Consider the following 16,071-nt stretch of genomic DNA (forward strand, 5'->3'; position numbering starts at 1 on the left):
ATAAATGGTGACCATGTTATACTGACAACCTCTAATAACACTTCATTACCTATGTCTTGTAGATCATTCTGAGGTAAAGAAACATCTGGACTCAGAACATGAGGAGGATCCCAAGTCCCCTCCACAGTGTGCACCAAAATCTAGCACAAATGTCTCAGAAAAGTAAGTAGCTTATGGGGTCATTACTGGGAGCTCATCACCAAATATAGGACATAAATACCATAATATCACATGCAGCACCCACCATCCCTTGGTTAGCGGTCATTGTGCATTTGGCCTTAGTAACTTCTGGTGATAACAGCCCATAATTGTGGATGGTTATGCATTTTTAGTGCTGCCCCCAACACTGTAGGAGAGATGTCGTATAATATGCCAGATATTCTTGGTACTTGTTTTCTGCTCCACTCTATAATAGTTAGTTTTGAGCAGAAGACCTTCCCCACTATGGTAGCCATATCTCCTATTAGGCCTTATGGTCGGTGTTCTTATAGTGAGACAACCCCTTTTATAATGCGTTTACTTGTGATTTATGTGTTTTTCTTCTTCCATACAGGCAGAAAGAATCTGTTCCCATATCTGAGAGCGACGACACTATTTGTTTCTTGCCATTCTTGTTCCAACTGTCAGGTATGTCCATGTCTACAGCACCTACAATGGGAATGTTGACTTCAAGGCTCCAATATTTCCACATGGTTTTTATGTTTTCCATGTTTCATGTATAAATGGTGACTATGTTATACTGACAACCTCTAATAACACTTCATTACCTATGTCTTGTAGATCATTGTGAGATAAAGAAACATCTGGACTCAGAGGATGAGGAGGATCCCGAGTCCCCACCAGAGTGTGCACCAAAATCCAGCACAAACATTTCAGAAAAGTAAGTAGCTTATGGGGTCATTACTGGGAGCTCATCACCAAATATAGGCCATAAATACCAGAATATCACATGCAGCACCCACCATCCCATGGTTAGCGGTCATTGTACATTTGGCTTCAGAAACCATTGGTGATAACAGCCCATATCTGCCGCCAGTCGAGCATTTTTCATGCTGCCTACACTGTAGGAGAGATGTAGTATTACATGCCACACATTCTTAGTAAAAGGTAGAGTTGAGCAGAAGACCTTCCCTACTATGGCAGTCATATCTCCTATTAGGCCTTATAGTCAGTGTTCTTATAGACAACCCCTTTTATAATGCGTTTACTTGTGATTTACGAGTTTTTTTCCTTCCAAACAGGCAGAAAGGATCTGTCCCCGTATCTGATGGAGACGACGACGCTATTACCATCTTACCATCCTCGCCCCCACTATCAGGTATGTCCATGTCTACAGCAACAACAATGTGAATGTTGACTTCAAGGCTCCAATATCTCCACATGGTTTTTCTGTAATAGGTCTCCTTTGTTATTTATTTTGCCCATGGGCCCATCCTACATCTCTATTTCACTAATTTTGCACAGGAGCTTTTTTCATGGATTCTGTGAGATACGTTGTGGGATCCAATAACCTACATCATCATAAGGCGACATTGTCTCCTATAGTAGAATATCGCTCATCAGTGATGCACCACATGGCGGCACACAGGGCGCTTACTGCTCTATATCAGTGACACATCTAATGCCCCTCAGATGGGATTATGTACATTATATAGGACTTATTCTGCCCTATTATGATATAATACCAGATTATCAGGACTACAGGAGACAGGACTAGAACAATCCTACTATATACAGGAGACAAAGCAGATCCCATTAGGATATGGCGTTACTGAGGTTTTGTTTTTTACTTTCTGTTCAGAATTTCCAGCTCAGACGGAAAGAATATCTGCAACAAATCTGAGTAAAGAAGAAAAAACAGAAAATGGAAAAAAGGGGAAAAAGAGACGAGGTAAGTGTGAGAATCGGCTCCATGCTGTGTGATGTCAGTGAGAATCATTCATGTGGAGCAGATGTCATCTGTCAGTGATGGGATTATCACATGTATGATGGCTGACAATGACCCCTGACCTCTGTGTGATAATATTCCTCTGCCGTCCGGCCACAGTGTCCGCACAGTAGTATCATGTCCGATGGCGTCCCATCACTTACATTATATTCACTTCTCTTCTCATAGGTTCCATCTTCCGCCGGATCTTATCATCCTGCCGGCGCGGATTATCCAGGGCTGCTCGAGTATTTGCTTGTTGTCACTGTTGCCCTAGAACCATCTGAAAGACAGCAAAGCTAAGCATCCGGCGCCCTGAAGCCCAGCAGTTCCACCATCACTGCTGGACACAAAAGCGGGACTAACTCCTAGCCGCGGTTTACGGACCAAACATTGGGCATGGGCAGGGCCTTGGGGGCAGATCCCAAGTGCGCTCAACCATGTGAAATTGGAACCATGGAAAAGTTGACCAGCGATTTCTCATCTTTACAACAAAATTTACAAAACCATTTTTTTAGCGACCACCTGTCCCTCTGATTTCCCTTTGAGGGGTCTCTATGGCAGAAAATACCCAAAAGTGACACCATTCTAAAAACTGCACCCCTCAAGGTGCTCAAAACTACATTCAAGAAGATTATTAACCCTTCAGGTGCTTCACAGGAACTAAAGCAACGTGGAAAGAAAAATGGACACTTTAATTTTTCCAACAAAAATGTTCTTTTAGCATCAATTTTTTCATTTTCACATGGGCAACAGGATAAAATGGTTCGCAAAATTTGTTGAGCAATGTCTCCTGAGTAAACCGATACCTCATATGTGGTCATAAACCACTGTTTGGTCGCACGGCAGGGCTCGGAAGGGAAGGAGCGCCATTTGACTTTTTGAATGGAAAATATGCTGGAATATTTAGCGGTTGCCATGTCGCGTTTGGAGAGCCCCTGTGTACCTAAACATTGGAGCTCCCCCTCAAGTGACCCCATTTTGGAAACTAGACCCCCCAAGGAACTTATCTAGATGCATAGTGAGTAGAGTTGAGCGACTTTTGGTTTTTTAGGGTCGAGTTTCGTTTCGTGAAACCCGACTTTTCCAAAAGTCGGGTCGAGCAAGATCGGCCGATTATAGGGAAAAGTCGGGGTCGTCCCGAAACACGAAACCCAATGTGAGTCAATGGGGAATAAAAGTCGGCAGTGAGAGGAGGACAGGAAACACACCTACAGTGCCCATTTGAATGCCAAAAGCATCAATTCTTCTTACTTAAGCTTGTCAACCTTAATTAACTTCATAATACAAGTTACGCACTGAAAAATGGGGGTTATTTGGCTAAAGTTGTGGGGGGGTAGGGCTGGCTCCAGGTTTTCATGTGCCCTGGGTGAAAGAGCGCCCCTTTAACACATGCCACAACTCATCATGCTCCGATACGGCAGAGAAATAGCAGTATAGTACAATGAAAAATACTTCACTTTTTACATCTCATGACGAGGCCCATCTATTTCTCCATACAGAATCATTGGTCCCATATAATGTTTGAAACAGTATATGATGAGCTCCACATAATGCTACAGTATATGTTGGTCCCCATGGATGAAGCTCCACTGTCTTATGGGCCCAAATAATGCTCCAAACATAATGGGCCCCATTTCTAATGCTCTAGTGTATAATGGGCCCTGTAAATGCTGTTCCAGTGTCTGATGTCCACCTTTGGAATGTTCCAGTGTATGGTGGGCCCCATCTATCATTCTCCAGAGTATAGTGCTCCCCAAAAATTGCTGTCCCAACACTGAAAACAATCAAATAAGTCTCCTCGCTAGGGAATCCCTGTACTAGTCTGGACTCCTCGTCGTCCCCATCTTCCATCTCACTGCACAGTATTTCAACCTTGCAAGTGCTGTGATCCTGAGCAAGCAGGGGGGCCCACTCGTTGGCGACGGCACTGGCACAGGGCCCCTGATAGTACGGTGGTGTGTCTGATGGCGGGTGGGCCGAACCTGCACTTTCATCTGCAGCTTCCTCTTTGTCACCGTGTAAGATGGAACTGTATATGGGAAGGGTAACCTGAGTTTCATCAGGGTCAGATTCAGGCCGTGTAGCGTGCGAGGGGAATGTAGTGGTCTGGGTCAATGTACCAGCAGATTCATCGAGCAGTGGCTGGGCATCAGTGCACTTGTGTCGCCCCCAGGAGTACGGTCGCCACAGTGGCATTACCTTCCTCCTAGGGAGTGTGATGTCATGCTTGGGAGCCACGAAGGATCTCTCTAGCAGGTTAACTGATTGGGCGGCGTTATTCCCACGAGTCATGACCCTCCAAACAGCGTTCATGAAGGCAAAGTGTTTGTTTTACGTGGGCAGTATGGTTGCAAAGCTGAACCTTAAAGGAATGTCCAGAAGGGCACCACCAGGAGTGGAGCCTACGGTTAAATTCGACTCCACCTGGGAAACCTCAACCATGCCAGCTACAGAACAGATGCACACATTGCAAGCTTAATTCCGTTAACGAACGAGACTCCGTCATGCCCCGCGGTCCGAGTCCGGCTTACTAGAGGGACACGTGAGGCTCTGGCACATGAGATTGGCCAATAACTGGTGTGTCATGCCCTTACATGTCCGTGGCTGCATGTGCGCTACACTGAAAAGGCCAGCGTTTGTCGCTTACAGGTGCAGATAACCCGCTGAACACCGTTAGTGATGGGGATCACTGATTACAATTATTACCCGCGAACGATGATTTCCCAGTAAGTGCAGGACAACCGCAGTTCCTGAATTAGGCCTAACCGTCATTCCTGAAAAAATGAAAAACTTACGTGTGCAAACCACAGGTGCTGTAGCTTGCTTAACAGCTCGCCAGCCGTTCTCACGCCCAGTATGGATTACACGTGATTGCACAAAGGTGAGAAAGGGTACCGTATCCCCGGATAACATGTATGGATAGCGTACACATTCAAAAGATATGTCTATACATCAGGAGGCAGGCTAAGACGGTGTTAGGCCCAGTATGGATTGCACGTGATTGCACAAAGGTGAGAAAGGGTACCGTATCCCGGATAACATGTATGGATAGCGTACACATTCAAAATATATGTCTATACATCAGGAGGCAGGCTCAGACGGTGTTAGGCCCAGTATGGCTTGCACGTGATTGCACAAAGGTGAGAAAGGGTACCGTATCCCCGGATAACATGTATGGATAGCGTACACATTCAAAATATATGTCTATACATCAGGAGGCAGGCTCAGACGGTGTTAGGCCCAGTATGGCTTGCACGTGATTGCACAAAGGTGAGAAAGGGTACCGTATCCCCGGATAACATGTATGGATAGCGTACACATTCAAAATATATGTCTATACATCAGGAGGCAGGCTCAGACGGTGTTAGGCCCAGTATGGATTGCACGTGATTGCACAAAGGTTAGAAAGGGTCCCGTATCCCCAGATAACATGTATGGATAGCGTACACATTCAAAATATATGTCTATACATCAGGAGGCAGGCTCAAACGGTGTTAGGCCCAGTATGGATTGCACGTGATTGCACAAAGGTTAGAAAGGGTACCGTATCCCCGGATAACATGTATGGATAGCATTGTGTACACATTCAAAATATATGTCTATACATCAGGAGGCAGGCTCAGACGGTGTTAGGCCCAGTATGGATTGCACGTGATTGCACAAAGGTTAGAAAGGGTACCGTATCCCCGGATAACATGTATGGATAGCATAGTGTACACATTCAAAATATATGTCTATACATCAGGAGGCAGGCTCAGACGGTGTTAGTCCCAGTATGGATTGCACGTGATTGCACAAAGGTTAGAAAGGGTACCGTATCCCCAGATAACATGTATGGATAGCGTACACATTCAAAATATGTATATACATCAGGAGGCAGGCTCAGACGGTGTCAGGCACAGTATGGATTTGACGGCCCAGATTACACAGCGGAGGAGCAGGGAGAGGTAAAGATTGCAAATGCTGGGGCCCTGCCCAAGCAAGGGGGGCCCACTCGTGGGTGTCGGTACTGGCACTGGGCCCCTCATAGTACAGCGGTGTGTCTGACGGCGGGTGTGCACCACCACCGTCAGAGACACTTGATTGCACTATGAGGGACCCTGTGCCAGTGCCCGCGCCCAAGAGTCGGCCTACCCACCTGTCCAGGGCAACGGCACTCGCACGGTGTCGTGCGCTAGGTGGTGACCCCGGCCATGGGGGGGAGGCAGCACAGTTAGGGAGTTTTAGAAAGTGGCATATGTTGATGTTGGACATTCAGCTGATGCAAAAGGCGAAATAGGTGAAGTCCCAGGAAGAGGTGGACCAAAGCAAGCCATTTTTCTGTCACCCTATGTGTCATCAGGGGAAGGTGGGACAAAATCCTTGGAAACCCATGCATGGTTCATTTTAATGAAGGTTAGATCATCCACATTTTGGGTTGACAGACGGGTCCTTTTTTCTGTCAGGATTGATCCAGCTGCACTGAAGACTCTTTCCGATAGCACACTTGCAGCTGGGCAAGCGAGCTCCTGTAAGGCATATTGGGCCAATTCAGGCCAGGGGTCCAGTTAAGCGGCCCAATAGTCAAAGGGGAATGACCTGTGTGGGAGAACATCGATATGGGAGGAAAAGTAGTTTGTAACCATAGTTGACAACTGCTGTCTCCTGTCACTTTCCATCGATGCAGTATTACCAGTTGTGTGAGCGGTATTTGAAAAATCAGTCCACAACATTGTCATGAAACCCCTGTCTCCAACGCCACTTCTGCTGTGTGCACCACGAACACCTCTGCCAAGCTGCCCCCGGCCCGTACGGCTCGTGTGAGAACCATCACCGCTGCTGTGTGCTGGGAATGCCTCAAGCAACCGATTTACCAGAGTTGCTTGTTTATTAGCCAATATTAGGTCAAGGTTCTCCTGTGGCATGATGTTTTGTAATTTGCCTTTATAGCGTGGATCCAGCATGCTGGCCAACCAGTAGTCGTCATCGTTCATCATTTTGGCAATGCGGGGGTCCCTTTTTAGGATCTGCAAGGCATAATCTGACATGTGGGCCAATGTTCCCGGTGTCAATGATGCACTGCGAGTGCTGGTTGGAGGAGCACTTTCTGGCAAATCCACATCCCTCCAGTCACGCACAAACCCTGTACCAGACCTTGCCATGCCAACATTTTCACTTGCCCCACGAGATGCATCCTCCTCCCCTAAGTAATCATCCCCATCATCATCCTCCTCCTCCTCTTCTTCCTCCACCTCGTCCAGGAGAGGTCCCTGAGCAGACAATGGCTAAATGTCATCAAGGATTCCCTCCTCGTCAACATTGGCTGCAGACGCCTGCTCCTTAAGGTGCGTCAAAGTTTGCATGAGCAGACGCATAAGTGGGATGCTCATGCTTAGGATGGCGTCGTCTGCGCTTACCAGCCGTGTGCATTCCTCAAAACACTGAAGGACTTTACAGAGGTCTTTTAGCTTTGACCACTGCACACCTGTCAACTCCATGTCTGCTCTCAAAGTGCCTGGCCGTGTATCCTCCCACAAATGCATTATGGCCTGCCTCTGCTCGCACAGCCGTTCCACCATGTGCAGGGTGGAGTTCCACCTTGTTGCAATGTCGATAATGAGGCGGTGGTTGGGAAGGTGGAGCAATCGCTGCAGCTTCTGCATACGAACGGAGTGTACAGGCGACCGGTGGATGTGCGCGCACAGTCTTCGCACCTTCTGGAGCAGGGCTGTTAACTCCGGATAATTTTTGAGGAAGCACTGCACCACCAGGTTCAAGGTGTGAGCCAAGCAAGGTATGTGGCTGAGTTTTGAAAGGGCTATGGCTGCCACAAAATTACGGCCGTTATCACTAACTACCTTGCCTGCCTCAAGATGTACACTGCCCAGCCATGACTCAGTTTGTCGCTTCAAGTACTCGGCCAGCACCTCGGCGGTGTGTCTGTCGCCCAAACACATCATCTGCAACACAGCCTGCTGACGCTTTCCACTAGCTGCTCAATAGGGGGACACCTCATGTGCAACAGTGGCAGCTGCAGATGGAGTGCTCGTACGACTGCGCTCTGTGGACGAGCTTTCGCTTCTGGAGGAGGAGGAGGGTCGAACGCCTACAGCCAACTGTTTCCTATACCGTGGGCAAGGCAGCACTGTCCCACCACTGCTGTCCCCTGTGGACCCTGCATCCACCACATTAACCCAGTGCGCAGTGATGGACACGTAACGGCCCTGGCCATGCCGACTGGACCATGCATCAGTTGTGAGGTGCACCTTTCCACTCACTGACTGCTTGAGTGCATGGACAATGCGGTCTTTTACATGATGGTGGAGGGCTGGGATGGCTTTGTGAGAGAAGAAGTGGCGACTGGGTAGGTCATAGCGTGGTACTGCATAGGCCATGAGTTCGCGGAAAGCTGCGCTTTCCACCAACCGATAGGGCATCTTCTCAAACGAGATTAGTTTGGCAATGTGGGCGTTCAAACCCAGTGTACGCGGATGAGAGACTGAGTACTTTCTTGACCTACTCATAGTGTCTGGGAGGGTGAGCTGGACTTGAGAGCTGCATATGGTGGAAGTAGCGGTGGACAGGGCGGACTGAGAGAGGGTTGATGATGGTGATGGAGTTGGTGTTCTTTCTGATGGCCTAGATTCAGTATTTCGTTGATATAACAGTGGGATTCCCTGACTGCTGTGGCCTTGCAACGACACCTCAACATTTGCTGCTGTGCTAACCGGTGGGCTTACAGTGGGGGAAACAATGTAGCGTTGCTGACTACCTTCTTTGTGATCAGTTGCACATGTGGCACTTGAGGTTTGGTGTTGTGTCCACGCTTGCAAGTGCATGGTGGTTAAATGTCTAAGCATGCAACTGGTATTCAAATTTTTCAGATTTTTCCCTCGGCTAAAGGTCTTTGCGCACTTCTTACAGATAACCTTGGCCTGATCATGAGGATTTTGTTCAAAAAAGTGCCACACTGCACTCTTCCTACTTTGGCAGACATTTTGCGGCCTAGCACGCTGTGATCTTTTGACCCTCTGGACAAGCTGTCCAGCAACTCTTTTGATTTTTGGAACCTGTCTTTGGAGTGCTCCGGGCCTGCCAGATAACAGCTGTTGCGATGTCGATGTCTGCTGTGGATGCTCCTCATCTGAGCTATTGGAAGCAGCACCCTCTTCCCCCAATGGATGCCAATCTGGGTCAACAACTGGGTCATCCATCACCTCCTCTTCAATGTCACGTGCACCTTCCTCTGTGTCACCGTGTATGGTGGTATAGTGTGCGGGAAAGGGCACCTGAGTCTCATCAGGGTCAGAATCTGGCTCTGTACACTGCGAGGACAATGTAGTGCTCTGAGTGAATGTACCAGCAGTATCATCTATCAGCGGCTGTGCATCAGTGCACTCCATGTCAGATTCATCTTGGCCTGGGTAATTCACCATTTCACTTGATAATCCAGGCATGGTATGTGAAAACAGCTCCATGGAGTAATCAGTACTATGGCCTGCGTCATCCTTCAATCTTGGTTGGGGTGAAGGACACAAGGAAAGGTGTGGTTCATGAACATGAGCCTCCAATGACGACTCAGTGCTTTTACTTTTTACAACTTCAGAAGAGGAGGCGATAGAGCTGGAGGCTGAGTCAGCAATGTAAGACAAAACTTTTTCCTGATGCTCTGGCTTTAAAAGCGGTTTGCCAACTCCTAGAAAACTAAGCCTTCGAAGCCTTATGGAGCCAGACGATGACGCAGGCTCAACACCTCCTGCATTCGGTCCTATTTTGCTCTTGCCACTACCATCAGATCCACCACCAACACCATCATTACCAGCTGCCAACCCCCGCCCAATTCCACGGCCTCTTCCACCAGCCTTCCTCATTTTTTGTAGAAATGTAGACAAAATCCAACAAACTATATAGTAATGTAAAACAAGGTACAAGGTGTCTATAGGACAGGGGATATTTTGAATTTCTGCACACACTTGTGGACACTGGACACTTATGGATTGTGTGAGGCCCACTGAATATCAGAGCGCTATGTCACAGGCTCGATGGCACAGGTGTGAAAAAAGTGACTACAGGATAAGGGAGATTTTGAATTTCTGCACACACTAGTGGACACTGGACACTTTTGGATTGTGTGAGGCCCACTGAATATCACAGCGCTATGTCACAGGCTCGATGGCACAGGTGTGAAAAAAGTGACTACAGGATCACAGAGATTTTGAATTTCTGCACACACTTGTGGACACTATACACTTATGGATTGTGTGAGGCCCATTGAATATCACAGCGCTATGTCACAGGCTCGATGGCACAGGTGTGAAAAAAGTGACTACAGGATCACAGAGATTTTGAATTTCTGCACACACTTGTGGACACTGGACACTTATGGATTGTGTGAGGCCCACTGAATATCAGAGTGCTATGTCACAGGCTCGATGGCACAGGTGTGAAAAAAGTGACTACAGGATCACAGAGATTTTGAATTTCTGCACACACTTGTGGACACTGGACTCTTATGGATTGTGTGAGGCCCACTGAATATCATAGCGCTATGTCACAGGCTCGATGGCACAGGTGTGAAAAAAGTGACTACAGGATAAGGGAGATTTTGAATTTCTGCACACACTAGTGGACACTGGACACTTTTGGATTGTGTGAGGCCCACTGAATATCAGAGCGCTATGTCACAGGCAGAAATTGGCTAGTATATCACAAACTACAAGGTGTATGTAGAATTGGGCAGAATAGGAATCTCCCTAGAGTGTAGGTCTGTAAGAACGGAACAAGTCCTCCACTTATCCTTCCACAGTGACACACAGATAGCTTCACTGTGGCCGTGATAACAGCCGTTACACGGTACTGAGAGGAGCGTGCACGTACACGGCTGTCCGGTGTACGTAAAATTGTCAAGCTCCGTGTTTTTTAAGTATACGGACTGACACACGCTGTCTCTCTATAGTTTTGAATGTGATCAAACAGCAAATATATTTAACTGTTTGAAAGCTAGACAAAACTAGTAGGTGCAGGTCTGTAAGAACGGAACATGTCCTCGACTTATTCTCACAGAGTGACACACAGATAGCTTCACTGTGGCTGTGATAACAGCCGTTACACGGTACGGTGTGAGGAGCGTACACCGCTGTATGGTGTGAAAAAATGCACGCTCAGTACCTCGGCAGGACAAAAAAAAAATTGGGATTGCTTTTAAAAAAGCAGTTTGCAGAGCAGTGGGTAAACAGCAATGCAGCTGTCAGGAAGCCTTAGAAGGCAGCCTAACAACCAACACCGCTGATCCATCACAATATAGCCTCCCCTTGCACTGCACACACAGTGACTGGTGTGTTGTACAGGCAAAATCGCTAGCAGCAGAAGCAGTTTTTTTTTCTTCTTCCCTGCCTAACGCTCTCCCTACAGAATCAGCAGCAGCAACCTCTCCCTATGCTAAGATCGGCAGAAGTAAGATGGCGGTCGGCGTGCACGCCCTTTTATAACCCCTGTGACGCTCACCAAAGCAAGCCAATCACTTGCATGCCCTTCTGAAAGATGGTGGTGACCCCTGCCTATGTCATCACGTTGCCCACAGTGTCCGTGGATCCTGATTGGCTGAAAGAGCGCAAAACAAACTTTTGAAACGCGACTTTGGTGCGTAAGTCGCCAACCTCGTGGCCGACCTCATCCTAGGGTCGGGTTTCGTTTCATGAAACCCGACTTTGCCAAAAGTCGTCGACTTTTGAAATTTTTCGACCCGTTTCGCTCAACTCTAATAGTGAGCACTTTGAACCCCCAGGTGCTTCACAAATTGATCCATAAAAATGAAAAAGTACTTTTTTTTCACAAAAATTTTCTTTTAGCATCAATTTTTTCATTTCCACATGGGTAACAGGATAAATTGTATCCTAAAATTTGTTGGGCAATTTCTCCTGAGTACACCGATACCTCATAGCGGACACAATATCATGTTTGCAGAGCCCTTGATGTGCCTAAACAGTGGAAACCCCCCACAAGTGACACCATTTTGGAAACTAGACCCTCCAAGGAACTTATCTAGATGTGTGGTGAGAAATTTGAACCCTTAAGTGCTTCACAGAAGTTTATAAAGTAGAGTCATTGTTACAGAACCCCCCCGCACACCGAATAGGAGATGTATGCCCTTAATGCAGCAACCGACCTGCTGCAACCCCCTAGGCAGAAGTAAGCAAGATATCCCACTTCTGACCTCCCCCCACCTTTGCAAATCCCATGGCTATTGTAATGTATGTCTGGTGTCTTAATTGGAGCCTGTTATCTACTGGCCTGACACACATTGATTGTCCTGCCCTCTGTATGTATATATATTCTGAGACCGATGAGTAAAATGTGTCACACTGGAAATACATGGAGTAGCAGTGAACTTTTATATGTTCCCATGTTACAAAGCCTTTCGAACCAGCGTCCTTCATTCGGCAGTGAGGAAAGCCAGAGTGGACCTCCAGAGAAACGGGGTGGTAATGTAAGAGGTATTACAGCACAGAAGACCCCGTTACACTGGTGGCAGCAGTGGAATATGATATCCCGTCTATAGGAGTAAAGGACTGAATGGAAAACAAATACCAGAAGTTAAAGAGGAATACATTAAAAGACCTGGTGGAAGCTCGAGGGTTAATCGCCTGCAACAAAACAAAAGTGGAATTGATAGCAGCCATCATGGAACACGACAGTGCAGCGCCCCCCAATGTGAACATGGAAGTGAATGAATTCCAGAGGGAGGTAAAGAACAGACTGGCGTTCTATGGCCCAAACCCTGCAGTAGAGATCGTACGAGAGGTGATGGCTGATGTGCGTACTGATCTGAAGGAAAAGATGGCAGAGCGGACCAGGATAGAGCTAGCCAAGATGGAGATGGCAGAGCGGACCAAAGTAGAGCTAGCTAAGACAGAGCTAGCCAAGATGGAGATGGCAGAGCAGAGAGAGGAGAGTCAGTGAGCAGGGGGAGCTCTGGCCTCCGCCCAGGTACCGTCAGCAGTAAGCCACAAAAAAATCCAGTATAATGCCTTCCGACAGTTGGGGGAGGCAGAGGAAGACATTGATGGCTTTCTGCAGGACTTTGAGTGGCAGTGTGCCCTTCATCAAGTGAAGCCGGAGGATTGGGTTCAGGTTCTGGCTAGCAAGCTGACAGGCCAGGCAGCGGACGCCTATCGCACGGTACCTGATGAGAACTGTATGGACTATGAAAGGGTCAAAGAAGTGATCTTGGCCCGGTATGCGCTGACAACAGAGGCATACCGCCAAAAGTTCCGCGGACTTATAAAACAGGTAACAGATACCCACGCTGAATGGGCCTGTAAACTACTGCGGTCACTGCTACAGTGGGTACAAGGGAGCCAAGCAACCACTAAGGAGGTCGTCTTCCAGCTCTTCTTGTTCGAGTGATTCTTTACTGGACTGAACTCAGAGACACAAGAATCGCCTCGGGACAGACGGCCAATGACTCTTGAGGAGGCCGCTCATCTGGCCGATGAACATCATGATGCCAGGAGGTCTCAGTTGTCAGGATCAAAGACTGTCACTAGGGGCCCTCCCATGAGTCTGGAGGCCCCTAAACCACAGAAGATCGTCGGGGACCAGCTAAAACCCCGGCTTACCAGAGTCCCCCTGGGGTGCGATGCCACACCTGCCATCAACTGGACCACCTGCAAAGACAATGTGCCAATCGGACTCAGCGTACCAAGTGTCCAAAGGCGGGAACGGCTACCGTCAACCGGGCCACTGTACACAACTACCAGGGCAAAGCTAACCCGGCATTGGGGGCTATGACTAATCCGGGGATGGAAGAGTTGGAGGAAGTGCTGCATGAAGTAGACCCCGTGCAGGCAGCCCAGGCAGATAATCGACAACAGCATCGACAGACGGTGTGGGTTAATGGGTAATGTATGCAGGGACCAAGAGATTCCGGAGCAACTTTGACCCTTGTGAAGCCTCATTTCTTCCGGGACCAAGAGAAGACAAACCGGACAGTGGCCGTCCGTGTAGCAGGGGGAGCCATACATCAACTGCCCACTGCCAGGATTCACCTGAACTGGGGAGTCGGGGATGGCCTTGTTGAGGTCGGCCTGATGAAGGATTTGCCTGCAGTCGTCTTACTGGGAAATGACTTCAGGCCCATGTTGTCTGCATTCTCGGTCGTCCCTCTGGCTGAGACCTATCCTGTGACCATCCAGAGACAAGCTCGAGCTGCGGAGGCGGAATCACACTCAGAGGAGGCCCAGGTAAGACACCCCAGCCCTACACGTATCCCCATAGCCAGACACATTTCTTGGGCCACGCCAGCTGAGTTTAAAAAGGAGGTACTTGAGGATCCCTCATTACAGGGGTATCGTGGGAAGGCACAGGAGGGGAGAGGAGTACTGGAAGTGGAACAGTTTATATGGCATCAGGGACTCCTCTACCGGGTTACAGAGCAGTGCCACACAGGGACGAGCCCCACTATAAAACGACAGCTGGTAGTTCCCAAGAAGTATAGGCAGGAGCTACTGCGAATCTCTCATGACATACCCTTGGCCGGGAACCTCGGCGTTAGTCACACCAGGCATCGTCTGACACAAAACTTCTTTTGGCCGTGGGTAACCTATGATGTTCGTCAGTACTGCCAGACCTGTGACAGTTGCCAGCGCATTGGCAAGAGGGGAGATCACTGCAAGGCCAAACTACACCCCCTCCCCATTGTGGAGGAGCCATTTTTGCTGAGTAGCGGTCGATCTGATAGGGCCGATAGCCAAACCCAGTCCGTCAGGGAAAAAGTATATATTGACAGTGGTAGATTATACCACACGGTATCCAGAGGCGGTTGCATTACCTAACATACTGGCAGAGACAGTGGCGGCTGCCCTGCTCCAGGTTTTCTCACGGGTTGGATTTCCCCGGGAGGTTATCTCGGACCAGGGTACCCAGTTTACAGCAGAGGTGACCAACCAGCTGTGGAAGCTGTGCGGCGTAAAGTCCATTAGAAGCGCCCCGTATCACCCGCAAACCAATGGGTTGTGTGAACGTTTTAACGGAAGATTAAAACAACTCATTGGGACTTTTACCAGGACCTACAGGGACTGGGAGAAATTCTTGCCACACCTCCTGTTTGCCTATCGGGAGGTGCCCCAAGAATCTACGGGGTTCTCCCCGTACGAACTGTTATACGGGAGGCATGTAAGGGGACCCCCTAGACTTAGTGCGAGAACACTGGGAAGGGGAGGGAACCATAGAAGGGATACCTATCGTGCCCTACGTGCTGGAATTCTGGGAACGTCTACAGGAGCTGACTCAGGCTGTACGTGGGAACATGTAGGCGGCCCAACAGCGCCAGCGTGTATGGTACGATCGGAGAGCCAGAGAACGCACCTTTGAGATAGGACAGAAGGTCCTGGTGTTAGAACCAACAAGGCAGAACAAGTTCAAAGCTGCATGGCAGGGGCCCTACTAGGTAGTGGGGAAAATAGCCAACATCACCTACAATGTCGCCGATTGTGACGACCCCAGGGTTATTCGCATATTCCACGTGAATATGCTGAAGTCCTACCGGGAGCGCCCTGAAGAGGTAGTGGCCATCTCTGCATCCGAAGCAGAGGATTTAGCAGGACTCCCCTTGCCTGATGTCTTAGGGGAGAAGACTCAGTCTAAAACATGGGACCAGGTACACTTGGGAGAAAACCTAGGGCCCCGGGAGAGACAGCAGGCAGAGGCGTTGTTGAGGCAGCGACAGAGGATGTTTTCAGAGAGACCGGGGTACACCCGCCTGGCACAACACAAGGTTGAGACCTAGGATCAGACCCCCCTGAGACAACCCCCCTTCAGCGTCCCTGAGTCTGTACGAGAAGGGATGCGACAAGAGATACAAGAGATGTTGCGTTTAGGGGTCATTGAAGAGTCAGATAGTCCCTGGGCATCCCCCGTAGTGTTAGTGCCCAAGAAGGATGGGACTACCCGGTTTTGTGTAGACTATCGCAAGCTATATGAGAAAACGGTGACGGATGCGTATCCCATGCCGCGTGTGGATGAGTTGTTAGACCGGCTGGCGGGGGCAAAGTATTTGACCACCATCGATCTATGCAAAGGCTATTGGCAGATCCCCCTAAGTCCTGACACTATTCCCAAGTCTGCATTTGTCACCCCGTTCGGCTTATTCCAGTTTCGATTTA

General features: G+C 48.7%; 1 long non-coding RNA gene across 1 annotated transcript; it reads left to right on the forward strand.

The window, feature by feature from the left end:
• The first annotated feature begins 60 nt into the window (after positions 1-60).
• On the forward strand, positions 61-1,882 carry LOC141094399 (uncharacterized). Its single transcript, XR_012233063.1, has 5 exons — positions 61-162; positions 554-627; positions 781-880; positions 1,242-1,318; positions 1,802-1,882. It is a non-coding gene; the product is annotated as an uncharacterized lncRNA (long non-coding RNA).
• The last annotated feature ends 14,189 nt before the right edge of the window (positions 1,883-16,071 follow it).

The sequence above is a fragment of the Dendrobates tinctorius genome, unplaced genomic scaffold, assembly GCF_039654945.1.
Source record: "Dendrobates tinctorius isolate UK_male_01 unplaced genomic scaffold, ASM3965494v1 ptg000063l, whole genome shotgun sequence".
In the NCBI taxonomy this organism is placed as follows: Eukaryota; Metazoa; Chordata; class Amphibia; order Anura; family Dendrobatidae; genus Dendrobates; species Dendrobates tinctorius.